This window comes from Acomys minous, assembly GCF_964271855.1.
Source record: "Acomys minous genome assembly, chromosome: 5".
In the NCBI taxonomy this organism is placed as follows: domain Eukaryota; kingdom Metazoa; phylum Chordata; class Mammalia; order Rodentia; family Muridae; genus Acomys; species Acomys minous.
This window is the reverse complement of record NC_140494.1, coordinates 17,926,123-17,943,402: the sequence shown is the minus strand read 5'-3', so window position 1 is coordinate 17,943,402 and position 17,280 is coordinate 17,926,123. Positions and strand designations below refer to the sequence as shown.

The 17,280-nt window shown below is 44.3% G+C and overlaps 1 protein-coding gene and 1 pseudogene across 18 annotated transcripts in view; one reads left to right on the top strand and one right to left on the bottom strand.

Annotated features, from left to right (window-relative positions):
- Positions 1-17,280, bottom strand: part of CACNB2 (calcium voltage-gated channel auxiliary subunit beta 2) — a 340,356-nt gene that overhangs the window by 57,592 nt on the left and 265,484 nt on the right. The gene's annotated exons all lie outside the window — the stretch shown is intronic.
- Positions 510-1,101, top strand: LOC311597644 (large ribosomal subunit protein eL20-like; annotated as a pseudogene). The gene has a single exon. The product of its transcript is annotated as a large ribosomal subunit protein eL20-like (transcript).

The following is a 17,280-nucleotide window of genomic DNA, read 5'->3' as shown; positions in this document are numbered from 1 at the left end:
TCCACCTCAGGGAAGCCAGCACATCTCTGTGACTCAGGCTGCTTATGTGCAAAGTACGGAGGTAAGGCTCGGACTGCCATTGCTTCTCAGAGGGCATATCATGAGCTTGTCACATGCAGGAGTCATCTATCTAGGTTGAGGAGTGTTATAGGAATTTGCTAGAAGTAAGCAAAAGTAACCTGGGATATCTCAAAAACTTCGTACTAAAGTCATTTAGTCCATTGTCCACAAGGTTAGTTTTGTTTGTGTGTTTTTACTCAGGGCCTTGCTAGGTACCCCAGGCTGGCCTCTAATTCAGATTCTTTGTGCTTCAGTCTACCAAGCACTGGCATTGTAGCCATGCACCGGAACACCCAACTTCATTTACTCTTTTTTATTTCTAATCACCATGTACCTGGCAAGGCCATGTTATTACAGACTTACAAGGGCCGAATTACAGCCATCCTAACTTACCTTATGAACTCAATGATTTATTTCTTTAGTCCTTATAAAAGAAACATGGAAGGGGACATTCTAAGAATGTTCTAGGTCCCTTTTGTGAGTGGCGGCGAAGCAGGACGGACCGCCATGAAGGCGTCGGGCACGCTTCGGGAGTACAAGGTGGTGGCACGGCTTGCCCACCCTGAAGTGCCATACGCCACTGCTGTACCGAATGCGCATCTTTGCGCCCAACCAAGTGGTGGCCAAGTCCCGCTTGTGGTACTTCGTGTCGCAGCTGAAGAAGATGAAGAAGTCGTCCGGGGAGATAGTGTACTGTGAGCAGGTGTTTGAGAAGTCACCACTTCGTGTAAAGAAATTTGGCATCTGGCTGCGCTACGACTCACGCAGTGGCACACATAACATGTACCAAGAGTACCGAGACCTGACCACCGCTGGCGCGCCGTCATCCAGTGCTACCGTGACATGGGTGCCCGGCACCGTGCCCGTGCGCACTCCATCCATCATGAAGGTGGAAATGATTGCAGCTGGCACGTGCTGCTGGCCAGCTGTCAAGCAGTTCCACGACTCCAAGATCAAGTTCCCGCTGCCCCACCGCGTGTTGCAATGCCAGCACAAGCCGCACTGCAGCACCAAGAGGCCCAACACCTTCTTCTAGACCCAGAGACCACGGAATAAAATGGTAGAACGCACGCGCGTGCGTGCACACACACACACACACACACACACACACACACAAAGCATGCTCTCAGAATCACATGAAGCTCTAAAAGGATTCACAGATGAACATACAGGCCATGTGTTGTAGCACATGCTATAATCCCAATACTTAGGAAGTGGAGGCAGGAGAAAAAGCCAGCCTGGGCTAAACTACAACTCCATAGCTCAAAGAATGCAAAAAGGAAACAGGCAAAACTTACAGTCTGAGGGGAGTCAGGATCGTATAGGGGGCACCGTCATACGAACAACCGTAACACACAGCACAGAAGAAGAATTAACGTATCAGAGAGGAGGGCTTCGTGGACTGGGTCAGAGGAAGGAGCTTAGCATAACTGACCACAAAACTGCTCCAAGAGATGGATGGAAAAGAAATGAATAGCTTTCCTTGCTTCTAAACTGCTGCTATGGAGTGAACAGTAATAAATTATTCTGTGGTTTCTGTCCTGCTGCCCTCCCATCCTTCATCCATGAAACACAGGGAGGGCCTCACTTCCGGTGTATGCTTCTCAGTCAGCACACAGTATCTACTGCTTTCTATTACTCTGCACATTTTATGCGGGTCTTATAGCCAGACTTCAAATTCTCCCAACTGTGAACTGTGTGGGGCAGGAGCCATCTTACATGCATCATTGTTTTCTAGAACTTGGTATACATTGGACACGAGTTATTTCTTGACCTCAAAAGTAGATTTAAGGTTTTTCAGAATACCGGTGGATGTTATGTCTGAAAGGTCAGTATTAATGTCTGAACACCAGTGCTGACCCAGATCAGTGAATACTTGAAATGTCATCACAAAAGGAGAATGTGGAACAAACGTAGCGCTTCAGTCACAAGACTCACGACTATCTTCCTTCAAACCCTTCAAAATAGGAGCCCTCTATTTCATCCCTGGCCATTTAAAGCACTGCCTCTATATAACTAGGACGTTAGTTGCACTTTTACCCCGCGCCCCTAGTTGCACTTTCTTTACCCTTGCTTCAATCTGGAAGCTAGTTTATTAACATATATTTCTAACTATTGTTAGGCAACTTTGTCCCAGCACCAGTGAGCTAGGTTTTATAAATGAAGAATTATGAAGTCCTATGGAACATGAGGGCAGTTGGTGACAGTCACAAGGGTTGACACAATGACTGACTTCAAAGGAATCTGACTGTCCTCTGTGCCAAAACACTAGGACACGCCCCCTTGGTAAGACTTTCTTATAACTCCACTTTTAGCAGCCGCAGTTAGAACAACAAACCCCGTTAGAAGGACAGGTAAGGGAGGTACAGTGGATCCCCGCTTCAGTGCTGATGGATTATATCACGTGAGTGGCTAGGAGGTTTTATTTGTCAGTTGGAATTCCTGGCATCCTGCGCTGTCAAGGAGTGTGTGAGCGATAAGTAATGCCCAGGGCGGGCAGGCGGGTGTGATGGAATTTGTCAAGTGTTGTCACTCTCTCACTGGGTTTAGATAATTGAAGATTAAGTGTTCAAATGTTCAACCATGAAACCTTTATAAGGAAAGTGGACGTGTATGCGTATCTGGAGTACAAGACTGGAAGGGACACAGGCACTGTGCTGCTCCCCTCTGTGTGTATCCTGTGAATGCGCCTTATGTGTGGTAGGAGGCAGGGGAGAGACAAGAGATCCATGCCTGGGGCTGGAAGGATAAGAGGCACAAGAGGCCAACCTGAGACCAGTGAGCAGCCATTTTTATTCTTCCATCAAAACATTCTTCTTCACTGCTTGTATGCATTTCCCTGGGTTCGGGTATGATGACATGTCTATGTATTCAGCTGGTGTCTATATATTGAACCCATGTATCTCGGTGCCTGTTGTCTCCACCCAACATATCCTGGCGATCCCACAACTCACATTCAGGAACGTCCTACCGATACCTAGTTTTGGTCTCTTTCCCATTTTGTTCGCCATTGTTATTGTCCACTGAGCGCCAAGGTTCTAGGTCCTACTTGCTACTTGTTTTGAAATACATCTCTTCTTTTCTGGACCCCACTGTCCCTTGACAAAATAGAAACATGGGTCATTTTCTCCAAACTTACTACTTTACCACTTTGCAAAGGGGCAAGAAAACAAGCAGAATTCAGATGAAAGATGCTGGTACCTATAACTAGTATCACATTTTATAGGGAAGAGGATAGGATGTATTCATGCTAGGAATTGAGAAGGGAAAGCCAGGGATGAGCACATTGAGAGTAAATCAAGTGCTGTGGTGTGCACATGATCGTTTTGAGGCCCATTTGACTATAAAGTAAATACCAGGGCCATATAGGCATTAGGGTACAACATCTGAAACCCTGGATGACAAGTACAGCAATAGAGAAAATATATGAGCCATGTTCTAAGTAAGAGTTTAAAGATGTGGAGATTTTAAGCAGAGGTTAAAGAGCTTGTGTCCCTTGACTGTCCTCACTTTTTGTTTTGTTTTTAACTCTGGCAAGGGTTGGCCAGAGAACATGATGTCACAGAAGCCAAGAGCTGAGAACATTTCATGCTGGAGAGAGCAAGCGACTCTTTTGAATGTTGTTGACAGCTTGAGTGAGATCAGGCCCAATTTATGACTTATTTGACGGCCTAGAGACTGTTGGTGACCTTGCTTGGAGCCTTCTGTTGGAGTTTTAGGGTAGAATTTAGACATGAAGAGGCCTGGAAGGGAGAAGTTATACATGCGTCATACTCGTGTGAAAAGTCTAGCTGGGAGGGGGTGGAGGTGCTGAGGACACTTGATAGGGGTTTCATGCTTTTTCAGTGGCTGATATCACACAGTGCATTGTGTTGTGTTGATTGTGCAGGTGAGATGAAACGCCTGGATATGGAAGGGAGGGAGCATGGCAGGAGTAGAAACCTAGGGAGGTGAAGAATGGAGGAGAACATCCTCCCAGGAGGGAAGTCTAACTACAGGAAATGAGGAGAATGGTGGCCCAGAGGAGGACAGTTGGCAGGAGGTGTCTCTGGGGCATGCTGAGAGCATGGCCACCTGCGAATTCCATAGTGTGGGTGGGGGAATCAAACCAATGGAAAACAAGGAGGCATCAGGGAGTTGCTTTTGTGTTTTGAAAGTGAAGAGGCAAAATAACTACAGACAAGAGAATAAGTTTGAAGAAAAAGTACAAAAACCATCTGAGACCACACGGAAGCAAACACTGGTTGTATATACTGTACAAACAGCTCATATTTACTCATTTTTGCCACGTACTGTGAAAGATACTTTTAGACACTTTGGTGACTGCTTATATTCTGTCCTATTCTGTCCTAGGAGCCTTAGAAATTTTGCAAAGAAAAAGACTGGGCAGTCAAGCCTACTGGGAATCTCATATAAATAGCTGTGGGGCGAAGAGGCGCAAGGCAATCTTCCCAATCTGAAGACATGCGTAAGTTCTTGTCCTGTGAGGAGAGAGGAGTGTCTCTTCCTACAGTGAGTATACATCCAAAATGGAGGAAAAAAAGGAAACACCAGACATCTAGAGCTCCAGAAAGATTTTAGTGTATGGTGGCAGCTATGTCTTCTCAGAGACTGGGTGAACCTCTTGCTGAGGTGACAAGGGGGCAGATTGGGAGCCAGTGACAACTCAGGTTTGAACAGTTCCAGACCTCTGGCAGAAATATGATCTCAAAGTATAGAATACGTCTAAGTAGACCCACATTGTGCTTGTGTGGGGGTGGGGAACACAGACCCTGGATTTGAAGGGTGAGAGTGGACGACATCACACAAGTCTGATAAATCCTAGGACAATGTCAGTCCAGACCTTGTCTGTCCGGACTGTCTGTCACAGGTTCACTCTGAACAGAACACAAAACCTCAGTGAGGAGAATCCCAGAAGCATGAGGAGAAGGATCCATATAGCTGACAATAAACACAGAAGGGACATTGGCGTAGAGAGGAGGAGGCATCACATTGCAGTGAGAGGGTTTCAAAATCATTATGCTCTGCCAAAGAGAAAAGACTCCTTGGCATATGTTGAGAGAGGGGGCGGTGTCCAAGGGAAGTGGGAAGGGACAGCTGTGGGTGGTTAGTATGAACATACAGAATACATATGTATGAAGTAAACAAATAAAAAATATAAAACCATTTTATGGGGATTATGTATGTCTGAATTATTGCCTTATGAATATGTCTTAAATTTTCTTTAATTTCATGAAGGAAGTTTAGGACCACACTATGACGTTCATGTAGATACATTCAATACGTAGTAAGTTGCAATAAACAGGATGTACAGTCCCAGCTGTGTAGTTTACACAGTATGTTAGAATCACCACAAGGAGAAATTTCCCAAATGCAAGTGAATTGTGAGCTGTGAAAAAGAATTAGAATCAAATTTTTATAACTTTTCACTTACATGATACCTTATTTTCCAAATTTGTTCCATTTTACAGCTGGGACATCAATATTTTTTTATCTCCAATGAGTATTATATATGGGGAAAACATTGATTCATTTGTTACAAAGCCATCTTGATAGATTTTATTACTTCTTTTCAAACATGCCTCAGTGCTTGCATGTGCTTCTAGAGGGAGTAGTTCACAAATGTCAGGAGATGAAAGACTTATGAGAAGACCTTCCTCAGGGTCACCAGCATGGTTTCAAAATAATGGCTGGAAAAAACAATTTGCATTCAGGACTCGGAACTATCTAAAACAATTAGCCATGCTAAGAGAAAATAAACATATTATGCTACAACATGCTAAAAATAAGTTGCTTTTTCATATTTAGTTCTCTAAATATGCTGCTTACCCTAAAAATAGCTTTTGTGGAAGATTCCTACTCTGTCAGAGAAAGCTTGCACATGATTAAACTGAGTAAGCATTTTAAAGTGAGGCACCACCGTCCAGGAAGAACTCAGTCGATGGTGTGTAATCTAAGACCAGGGTATGATTTCTCAAAATAATTAATAGGGTTTCATCTAAAAATTCTTGGATGGCGTTTGGATAGCCATGCCCACAGAAGCATTCAAAAGGCAGAAGTGAAGTGTTTATCAACAGATGAAGGGATAAACCCAGTATAGTATCCATAAAGCACAGCTCTTAAAAAAAAAAAGAAAAAGAAAAGAAATTTCTGTACTAGCACAAGTACACACAACTAGAATTAGACAATGCTGTGGTAAGTCAAATGAGCTCATCAGAGAAGAAGCAATGTAGGATTCCCCTGACATGACCATAAGCATAGAGAGTAGATCGATGGCTTCTAGGGGCAGAGTTGGTGAAGTCGAGGTCTTGACTGATATGTAGCTCAGTTTGGGGACATGAAAGTGTCCTGGATTGCTGAGCCATAGGTACCGGAGTTATGTGTAGAAATATCAGTTGGACTGCAAGAGCAAGAGGAACAAGGGCCTTGCTGTGAGATTGTATCTCTTAGAAATGTCAGAGAAGTTACATCTCACACACTTTAAGCATCATGGCTGCCTTGGCATGAAGAGAGGAAGGACAACATCAGTAGACACACTAACGTGGAAGAGGGAAAGCGCACAGGGCATCACGTATCGACAAATACCTACAAACATCTAAGCAATGAAGGAATAGTCTTCCCCAGGGACAAGCACAGCAATTGGTTATGCAATACCAAATGGTCTGCCCTGAAAACATATGAACACAAGTAGCATTATACAGATTGAGCGGGCTGTATTTATGTATTTAAACACACACACACACACACACACACACACACACACACACACACACACTTGTAATAATTAAAAAAGCCTGTGAATTTGAAAGAGAGAAGTGGGAGCACATGGGGGTAAAGTGGGGGTAATAGGAGGGTTTGGAAGGAGGAAATGGTGTCGTCTTATTATAGTATCAAAAACACGGTATTTTTGAAGATGGATGGGGATGGTTGCACAGGTGTGTGAATTGCTTACATTGATAAAAGGCTTAAGAACACAGTCTTGTATAATTATATAACTATTATAAAATATATATATACTAGTTATATATTTTGTGGAATGTGTTACACTAAAAACTGCAAAATAAACTCATCACAAAGGTATAAAAATAAGGTTTTAGTGGTAATACATCTTGATAAGAATCCATGAACTTTTTAACAAGAGCAGTGTTTTTCTAAGACACAAACTCTATACATTTATCCAAATAATTGCTATCAAATATATATTTGCATTTATTGTTTTAAAGTGAAATCTATGTAATATCGATTATGCAAATGGCCAGCATTACACTTATCCAGTGTATTAAAGGACATAGTGGCCATAGGAAAATCTGCATTGTTAGATCAGTGGTTGAACAATAAGACATACTAAGTCTTGGATAAATTCTGAGTAATTTATAGCAATGACAGAGAGCTCACCTCTGACTCTCAGCCTGTGGGTGGTGGTGACCCCTTGGGGTCAAATGATCCTTTCAAGGGGCCTCATATCAGATATCCTACATATTAGATATTTACTCTATGATTCATGACAGTAGCAAAATTACAGTTATGAAGTATTAACGAAATAATTGCTTGGTGGACACCTCAACATGAAGAACTGCATTAAAGGATTGCAGTACCAGGACAGCTGAGAACCATTTGTCTAGAGTGAGAGTCCATTGGATTTACTAGGTAAACACCCCGGGTTGAATCATGATCATTCCATACTTGCAGGGTAGTAAGAGGCAGAGGTGAGGGGCACTATAGGAAAGAGAGAACACTAAGCATCAACAGAGGACAGGAAGTGAAGTGGCTGGCTGAAGGGATCAAGAGAACTAAAGAGATTACAGTTCAGAGTTTGTGATTGGAATGAATGATAGCAAAGACAGCTGAATGATGGGTTAGCTAGAAAATAGAGGATGTTAGCAGGCTGGGAGAACACAGAGGTCAGGAAATGCCTTACATGAGAGGCATGAAGAAAGCGATGATTTGCTTTAATTTGCCTTTGAAGTTATTCTTTTTTTTTTTTTTTTTTGGTTTTTTCAAGACAGGGTTTCTCTGTGTAGCCTTGGCTGTCCTGGACTCACTTTGTAGACCAGGCTGGCCTCGAACTCACAGCGATCCACCTGCCTCTGCCTCCCGAGTGCTGGGATTAAAGGCGTGCGCCACCACGCCCGGCTTGAAGTTATTCTTACAGTAATAAAACAAAGGTTTGGCAACAGGTAGTCTGGTTGAGCCTGGCTAAGTGATAAATGGGCGAAGGGCTAAGCACGTGTCTGCCTCTTATTTCTGTGTACCTGCATAAGCTTCCCTCAGTATAAATAGGAGTGTCAGCTTTAACAGGACTAAATGCCACCCTCCCTGAGAGCATCCTTCATGGACCATCAAGCTAGGCCATGCCTGGCTTCGCTGCACATCGCTAATGCTTAGTTCTACTTGGCATTCACTGAGCTTGTGCTCGGAGCACAGAACTGGAAGCCCCACTGCATTTGTGTTGTGCTCTTCCTGTTATCATGAAGTTAGCCATTTGCCACTGTCAAACCCCAGCCATTCTAGTGAACGGAGCCTGTGGAGTTAAAGCAGAGAGCAAAGCTTTGTCTCTTAACCCTCTTAAAATTCCTGAAAGATAAGCAAGTGTTGAGTGATGCACACTGTGCCCTTGGGCTCCGTTCCATTATTGAAAACTCCTTCAGAAGCATTCCCTGCACCCACAGGGAAGGGGCCCTGGGTACTTGTGCAGCTCTGCTTAACTCCAGCCTACAGGCCTGCAGCCCTGCTGGGATATAAGAGTCACTTTCTTTGAAAATGAAAGCGAGAGGGAGGGAGGAATGGGAGGTACAAGTGATGGGATAACAATTGAGCTGTAATCTGAATAAATTAATAAAATTAAAATTAAAAAAGAAAGAAAATGTTTACTTGGCTTCATGAAGCTATAAACTTTCTCCTTCTCCTGCCTCTTGTAGGCTGCTTCCTCAGCACTCCTTTACTTTCCCATATAGTTATCACTTCTAAATCTAAGTCTTAGGCTACACTTTCTTACTAAATTACTTCCCCAAGATAGCGCCAACAACTCTAGGAATCCAGTAGGCCATGTGCGTTCCTTTCCACACCGTGCAGCAATCACCCTGCATTGGCCTGTCATTATTTCTCCTAAAAATACAAAAGCTTGTGGCGCATTACTTAATGCTGTTTTTTGGAGGTCAGTGCCCTATGCCATATTGGAGGATATTTTTATGTGAACTGTGGTAATGACTTTGGCGGTGACTTTTAAATGTAATGAGTGTGACGCCACTTTTCTTAAAACAAGATTCAGTATCATCTCTCTCTCCCTCAGTGCTCTTGTTTTGCTTTAAACATCGCATGTCATTGACATTTGATTGCTTGTTTATATAATGAGTCATTGGTCTAGTGACTCTCTCTGTGAGGTGTGTGTGTGTGTGTGTGTGTGTGTGTGTGTGTGAATATTTACACAGCAAATATTTACCGACTGAGCCATCCTACCCAGTCTCAAGACTAAAACTTAGAAAAGCAAGTACTACAATGGTTATCAACTGCATTTCCTCCGAAGTGTGGTCCTATGAGCTGTATAAAAGCTTAATCTATGAATTTCTACAGGGAAAGCGTCACTCCCAAGAAAACAAAATTTTGATTAAGAGTTAAAAGGCAATGATATGTTTTAATGTATAAAGATCCAAACATAGCACAGCATGACACAAGAGTATAAATGTGTCTACGTCATAAAATGTCTAATGTATAATTAATTAATTAATTATAATTTATTCATACATCATAAAATTTTATGTCAGCCTTCACAAGCACATGCATCTTTGTACTTGTACATATTCAAGTGCATGCACACATATACTCATGCAAAAAGTAGGCAAGTAATATGTAGAACAAACCTACAAACAATAGGCTTATTATCCCTTATCTAAAAATTGAAGGGATTGCTAATGTTTTCTTTCCTGTTGCTATGTTAAAATACCTTGGGGGGGGGGGAGCAACTTAAGAAAAGGATTAGCGCTCTTAGTTTTACTCTCTCTTCCTCTCTTTCTCTCTTCTTCTATTTCTGTCTGTCTCTGTCTCTCTCTCTGGGGTACCCCTCCTCCTTTCCTTCTCCCCTCATGCTCACGTAATAAACTCCTTATCTAGAAAAAAAGAAAATGATTAACTCCACTTACAAGTCCAGGTGACAGGCCATCACTGTGGCGAAGGCAGGTAGGCAGGCACCTCTCAGGCAAAGCGTAGAGAGCCGTGGATTAAAGCACACGTGTCAGTGCTCAGCTTACTTCCTCCACCTTCTTACAGTCCTGGGTCTCAGTCAGGGTTTGGCCCCAGTGAGCGGAGGCCTTCCCACTTCAGTATGCAATGAGGCTAATCTCCCACAGGTATGCATGGAGGCGCATCTCCTAGGTGTTTCTAGATTGCCAGATTGACAGCACCAATTAATCATCATAGGTAGTATTACTGGTCATGGAATTTTCAGTGTTAGGATATGTGCATACATGATGTAATATTTCCAAGATGAGATGTAAACCTAACCACAGGAATCATCTTCTAAAAGTTCACATCCACATAGCATATGAAGGTGGTTTTATACAATATTGGCATGTACCTCTGTTTTCACTGTGCTGCTGCCATGAAGCCAGGTGTGGGATTGTGTTTTTGTTTTTTGTTTTGCCTGTGGCATGTTGGAGGTTGGGGCCCGGAGACTAGTATCTGTATCTATATCTCAAAAAGGTTCTGTGTGAGAAATAAGCTGGTTCTGTGTGGAAATAGGCTTGACAGGGATCAAGAAGAAATCCCTGAGGAGGCGAGAACCAGTTGGCACGTAGATGACAGAAGGCAGCTACACAGTGGCCAGGGAGGTATCTCAAGCCTAAGAGACAAATTGGCAAAGCTCAAGGGAACAGGTCTGTCAATAAAGGGAGAATGAAGCAGGTTATAAGCAATGAGCCCCAGAGGAAATGACAAAGAGAAAGTTCACACACCACCTTCCAAACCACAGGCAGGGCGGATGCATCATCAGTAGAGCACCAAGACTGGCGTGGAGCAAGTTAGAGATAGGACCCAGACACAGAGGAAAATCTCTGTGGATACCCTGAGGAGGAGGATGGAGAGAGTAAGTGTGGATGGGGGAGACAGGCAGGAAGGCTATGAGGTAGGACATTGTGCAGAATGGTGTGGGAAAAGCAAGATAAAGCCAGGTAAACAGATATGAGCACCCTTAGCTGAGGGAGGGGACAGAGGGAAATGGATTGGGTGTCACTCGCCAAGAGGAACAATGAGAAGAATGCATTTATGGCATAATAAACTGAGTCCGTGTAGACCTAGCCTCTGACCATCCAGTCCTGTATATACCTGCCTTCAAATTCAATACTCTGGAGGTTTACACTTTAGCAGCGGGTTTACATTTGTTGCTGCTAGTATAACATTTAGTGACTTTGAGTAATAAAGATGCTCTCCCAGGCAGCACAATAGAGTGAGCCCTACTGTCATGGGAACAGGTGAGCCGCTCGCTTTGAGAGCATTAAGAACAGGAGAGCTGGCTCTGCCCCTTGCCAGCTGTGGCATTAGGTGAGCTAGCTGGGACAGCACTGGAGAGCTCACCCTGGTGGTGTGGGTTTGGGACAGCTGGGGGGCTGCCTAGCTCAGATACCACGCCAGGTCCAGATCCAGGGCTCTGAGTTGGCCCACCCCAACATCTATCTATGAACTGCTGGAGTGTGTGAAGGAGCTGGTCCTGCAGATCCAAAGCTGAGGGATCTCCATGACACAGAGGCAGCAACAGAATGTCCGAGAGGAGTCCTGGTGAGGATCCAGTATTGATAGTGTATCAGAAGCCAGAGGCCTCAAACCGGACCAATGATGCATTGCAAGTGAGAAAGTGTGGACAAAAGGGTGTATTGTGGGACACAATGGGACATACTATAGCTTCTACAATGAGATTCAAAAAAAAATTTTTTTAGAGGGGTGGCAGGAAGTTGGAGTAAAGGTTGCAAGGATGGAGGGTGAGTACGAAGGGATGGGGAGATTAGTGGGACTGGGAGGTGCATGATGGGAAACTCAGAGAATCCTTCCTTTCAGAAAGCCTCTCTTTCTATAGGTGTGGAAGAAAGATGGCAATTCTTCCCTGGAGGGAAACGATTTGCTTTCTGGAAGGAAACAGTCAGAAAAGCCAGTTTGCTTCTTTTGACCCAGGGTCTCACTGTGTATAGTGCAGGCTGGCCTTGAACTTGTGATCATCCTGCCTCCAGCTCCTGAGTGCTGGGACCACGGCACATGCTGTCACATCTAGCTCCAGATACTTCCTCAATATACTGAAGCAGGAAAACTTCACGCTGGGTCACTTCTGCTACCATCCAGTTTAGAACAAGGCAAGGCTGATATATTTGTAAGGCACAGTCTATATCCATGCCTACAGTGTATATGCTATATATGCACAGGATTCAAAGAAAACCACAGGGCAGGGGGGAAACTTTTATATCTACCTGGTTTAGGAATGATAACCGTTTATAATAATTCTAATGTTCTTGGAACCGCAACTGGATATCCTTAAGCTAAAGCACCCAGAAGGCTGCTGCTTTACTTTTTGAATCTTTTATTGAGATGTTGTTCTTCAAGGCTTAGGAGATGGCTCAGTTGGTATGGGGGCTTGCTGAGCAATCACAGGAAACGGAGTTCAGTCCTCACCTATGAAAAAGCTGAGCTTGGTGGCATATGCCAGCACTGGAGGCAGAGAGAGGAGCATCTCCTCTAGCTGAGTCAGCAAGTTCTAGGTTCAGTAGGGAGACCCTGTCTCAAAAACTAGATAGCAAGTGATGGGGAACTTCATTTGAAGTGTATGGAGAGAGAGAAAGAGAGAGAGAGAGAGAGAGAGAGAGAGAGAGAGAGAGAGAGAGAGAGAGAAAGAGAGAGAGAGAGAGAGAGAGAGAAACTCTTCACATCTTAACTGGCTGCGAACAGGAGCTAAACAGAATAATGCAAGGAGGAAATGCATTACCACATCACAGCCACTTTTCAAACGCAGCCCTGCACTACCACCCATCAAGTCCAACACAGGTTGCAAATCAACTCTATGCTCCTAGGTACACGTGACCACTTCATGGTTGGAATTGTAAAAATTTCAAGGTTACTCCAGCTATTTATTATGGTAGCTGTTGAACTGTGTTCCACGAAATATTGTGAAATATCGGCAGTGATTCTTCGTTGTTGAAAAGGACACTGGAACGAGGGAGGGTGACTCTCACGTGCTCTCTCTCCACCCCCCGCCTGCTTGCCCTGGTGTACTTCCTGAAGAGCAAGCATGATGCAGCATCCACCTTCTGCATCTTTTTCACTGCCTACACAATTTCAGTCTTCATCTGAAACCACACATGGTCATCATCACCTCATCATGTTTATTCCTCCTCACCACTTAGGAGCAGCAGTAGTTTGAGATGACGGGATAAAAATATGTATAGAAGGGATGCAGCAAGAAACTGGAAAGGTGCTTTTGCTGAAGGATGCTTCTAGGTCCATGGAATGTCAAAGCAAACATTGTAATCCAGTCCTGGGACACTTTTTATTTTTAAAAGACGAATATAAGAGGAATATAGCACAAGGGTATATTCTAGAAAGCATTTACTTCTTAAGATTGCTGGACCGTGCATTATAGACTATCTTGGTGCTTTACATAAACCCTAGAGAAATACAGAGAAATGACAACATTTGCAAAATCACAATAATGGTACCACAGAGCTTCACACTTCTAGTTCTGTGCCCTACAGCGAGTAAAGATTTGTTCCTTATAAGATCTCTCTCACTCCCCCGCCCCCACCTTCTTTTTAAGGATACAGTTTAAATTTTCATTTCAGGCTGTCTTGGAATTACAATCCTCCTATCTCTGCCTTCCCATTGCCTGTGCTCTGGGAATATTTTTTTCAGCAGATGATGTGATTTCCCTTCCACCTTTCCTTCATTTCTTCCTTCACTCCTTTTTTAAAAATACATTTTAATTTAATAGTTTTTACACAATATATCCCAATCACAGTCTACCCTCCCTCCACTTCTCCCAGCTCTCCCTTACCTTCCCTCCCCCCTATATCTGTTCCCTGCACTTGAGATTCTTTTCCCCCTACTGGGTTGCCTTGTCCAGCCTCAATAGGAGGGCTTTTGCCTTGTCTTATTGTATCTTATTTTATTGTGTTTGGATGCTCTTGGCTTTTTAACACAGGGAGTTGGATACAGTCTTGGCTTCCTCAGCAAGATTCACAAGCATGGAAAATCTCAAGCAAAACCCATCTCACTGCTTCTACGAGCCTGTGGGTGGCGTCAGCACTGCCCTGGACCTCACTCTACCATCACTGTCAGAGCTCCAGTACCCTCAGAGACAGCTTCCTGTATTCTGCTGTGTAACTCATCTCCACAGGCGGCCAGCTTGATTGTATCCCGACTTCAAAAGGGTGTCTTTATCCCATGTTTTTCTTTTTTCGGGTATTTTTTTTAAACAAAGATAAATTTTTTTCCTTATCTTTTCTTTTTCTTTGTCTCCTAAAGCTTTTTCTTTCCCTTCTCGAGAGCAAGGTTCTCAAGTTGTGGCACTCAGATCCACAGTGGCCAGCCAAGGCACCTGGAAGTTTGCTAGAAATGCCACTTACTGCGCTCCCCAGATATATGGAGCAGCAGCACTGGGGCAAGACAGAGCAGCTCTTAAAAACAAGCCTGGGGGCCAGAGACAGGAGAAACCCTAGAACTTCACAGGCCAGTGGGCCTGGCTTAAGCAATCCAGGAAGAAAACGGAGAAACCTGGGTTCAGTTTCCAGCACCTACTTTGAGTGGCTCGTAGCTGCCGACAGCCTGTAATTCCAATTCCTGGGAATCTGAAACTCTTTTCTAAATTATCACATATGAAGTGCATATAAGCGCTCTCTCTCTCTCTCTCTCTCTCTCTCTCTCTCTCTCTCTCTCTCTCTCTCTCTCTCACACACACACACACACACACACACTTATACATAAATACAAATAAACAAATCTTAACCTCTGGCCACAGGAGTTGAGCGTTAAGAAAGCACTGCCCCTCCCCCTCACTTCTTCTTAACCATGCTCTGAAAAGATCTGTATCTTGCTCCTTCTGCAAACTTTCATCAAATATTTGTTTCATAGGCAGCGTTTCTGTAAACGAGGGACATGATGTGTTTTGTTTACATAGTCTCCCTAAGATTCCTTAAGCCGGTTCTCAGCCCTACCCTTTCACATTCTAGTAAAAGTCTTCCTTTCCAGCCCAGCAATGAGCTCTCACGTCCACAGATTTTAAGGCATTCTTGGTCCTCAGCCTCCAGCCGAACACCTGCCTAGTGCGGAAGGCCTGACCTACTTTTCTGATAGCAAAGACATGTCATCTGTCTCCTCAGCCTTTCCACATCCGCTTATTGCACGCCTGTTCCTGAATCAGCCTCGCGGCGTGCCTGCTCTTCTTCTGTGTCACAGAGAGGTTTCCTAACTTCCATCCGCACTACGAACTACAAATTCACGCGCTACCTTTCCCTCTAGACTAAGCTGAAGGTGTAGAACAGGCAAGTGGCTCAGTGCTGCTCGGTGCTTCCAACTCATCCCACAGTACCTCACATTTAATAATTTCTAAAGCTGCCCTACCGTCTTCAGCCCACACCAAATTCTAATTTCAGTCTCTTAGTTTTTAATTATGGACACCATCATTTTTCAAATGTACTGCCGTGTGCTCATAATAATCTTCCAGAGAACCATAGGCGCAAGAGCTTTGTAAAGGACAGTATGTTTGAGAAATGGGCCGTTTTCTTTGACGTTCACTTTGGCTAGAAACAAGCTCTGAGAAATCCTCTGTAGCGAATAACAGTGCTTGGGGGCTGCAGGAGGATTTGGGGAAGGCTAAATCATCTCCCCAGACTATCTACAGAAGCATCCTTCCCATGTACCGTCCTCCTAGATCAGCTACCTGCTGGCTTTCCCTGATTTCTTCTCACAGAGCATCTGTGTCCAGTCCTGTGTGCTCCATCCGGCTTCGGGCGCCGCCCCCTGCCCCACCCCCTGCCCCACCCCCATCGCTTCTTTTCCTTGCCCCAGGATCTCTCTTTCATCCTCTTGAAACTTCAGCCCAGCAAAATTAGTGTCAGGCCAGATTCATCTGCCTCAAGTGCTGCTCAAATCATTCTCACTCCCTGGTTCAAAAGCTTCAATTCAGTGAAAGAATAAGTGTCACCATACAGAAGATAACAGGTGATGTCCTTTCTAAAGCTAGATTGATCCTAGACCACTGCTTCCCTTCCCTTCCTATCCGGGCCCTATATGTCTTCTAAAGAAGATCCATGACCCTTACACACACGCACACGCACATACACGCACACGCACACATGCACACACGCACGCACGCACACGCACGCACGCACGCACGCACACGCGCTTGTGCGCCCAGTTCTAGCTCTCATTGTTGCTTATGCAAAGCTGTCCTTTCTCAGGACTTCACTGTCTCACCTGGTCTCCACAGCTCAGCTGTAATCCCGCCCTTCCTACCCTGCCCCTTGATGTTCTGCTTATAAATTATTACCACCCCCTTGGGAATCCTAGAGCCTTTGTCTTCAGAAAGAGGCATGCTGAGGACACCAACTGTCTCATTCATATTTATGTTGCCAGCTGCACCTCACGTTGCTTCTTGCGCAGAGAGCTCCAGAAACAACCTGGGTAATAAGTGAGACGCTTATCTTGTTGGCTTGTACAGAGAGGAGGGCATGTGTGCCCTTCGATTGAGAATCAGCTATGCTGGAAAACCTGTAAAGGGGGAAGGGAAACTGAGAGGTCTTCCTTAGGTGCAAGCTCCCTTTAATACTGAGTGCTACAATTTGGTTCAACTGATACTTCACGGGGTCGGTATAAACACCAGAGCTCAAGATTAAGCATCTGACATGGTAATTTACACCAGTTCCCAGGATGCCAGCTGCCCCACCAATGTCTCTTCCTTCCAAGAGGCATCAGATGGGTCAAATGTCCAATAAAACTTTGATGCTGAACTGAAGGACCACAGGATGGTTTGAAAGCATTGGTTACTAGCAAAAATATCAAGGGCAGGAGTGGGGCAAGCAGAGGAGACCTGTTGCCGCCCTTGGTATATATCTGCCAAAGAAAAGCCAGACGAGTTCACTTTGTCTTGTAACCAACCAGCTACAGACACTAAGACAAAACCAAACCAAAACAATAGAATTCCTCTCTCAACAAGAGGTTTTCACCTTTCTAGAAAATAAGGGATAAAAATCA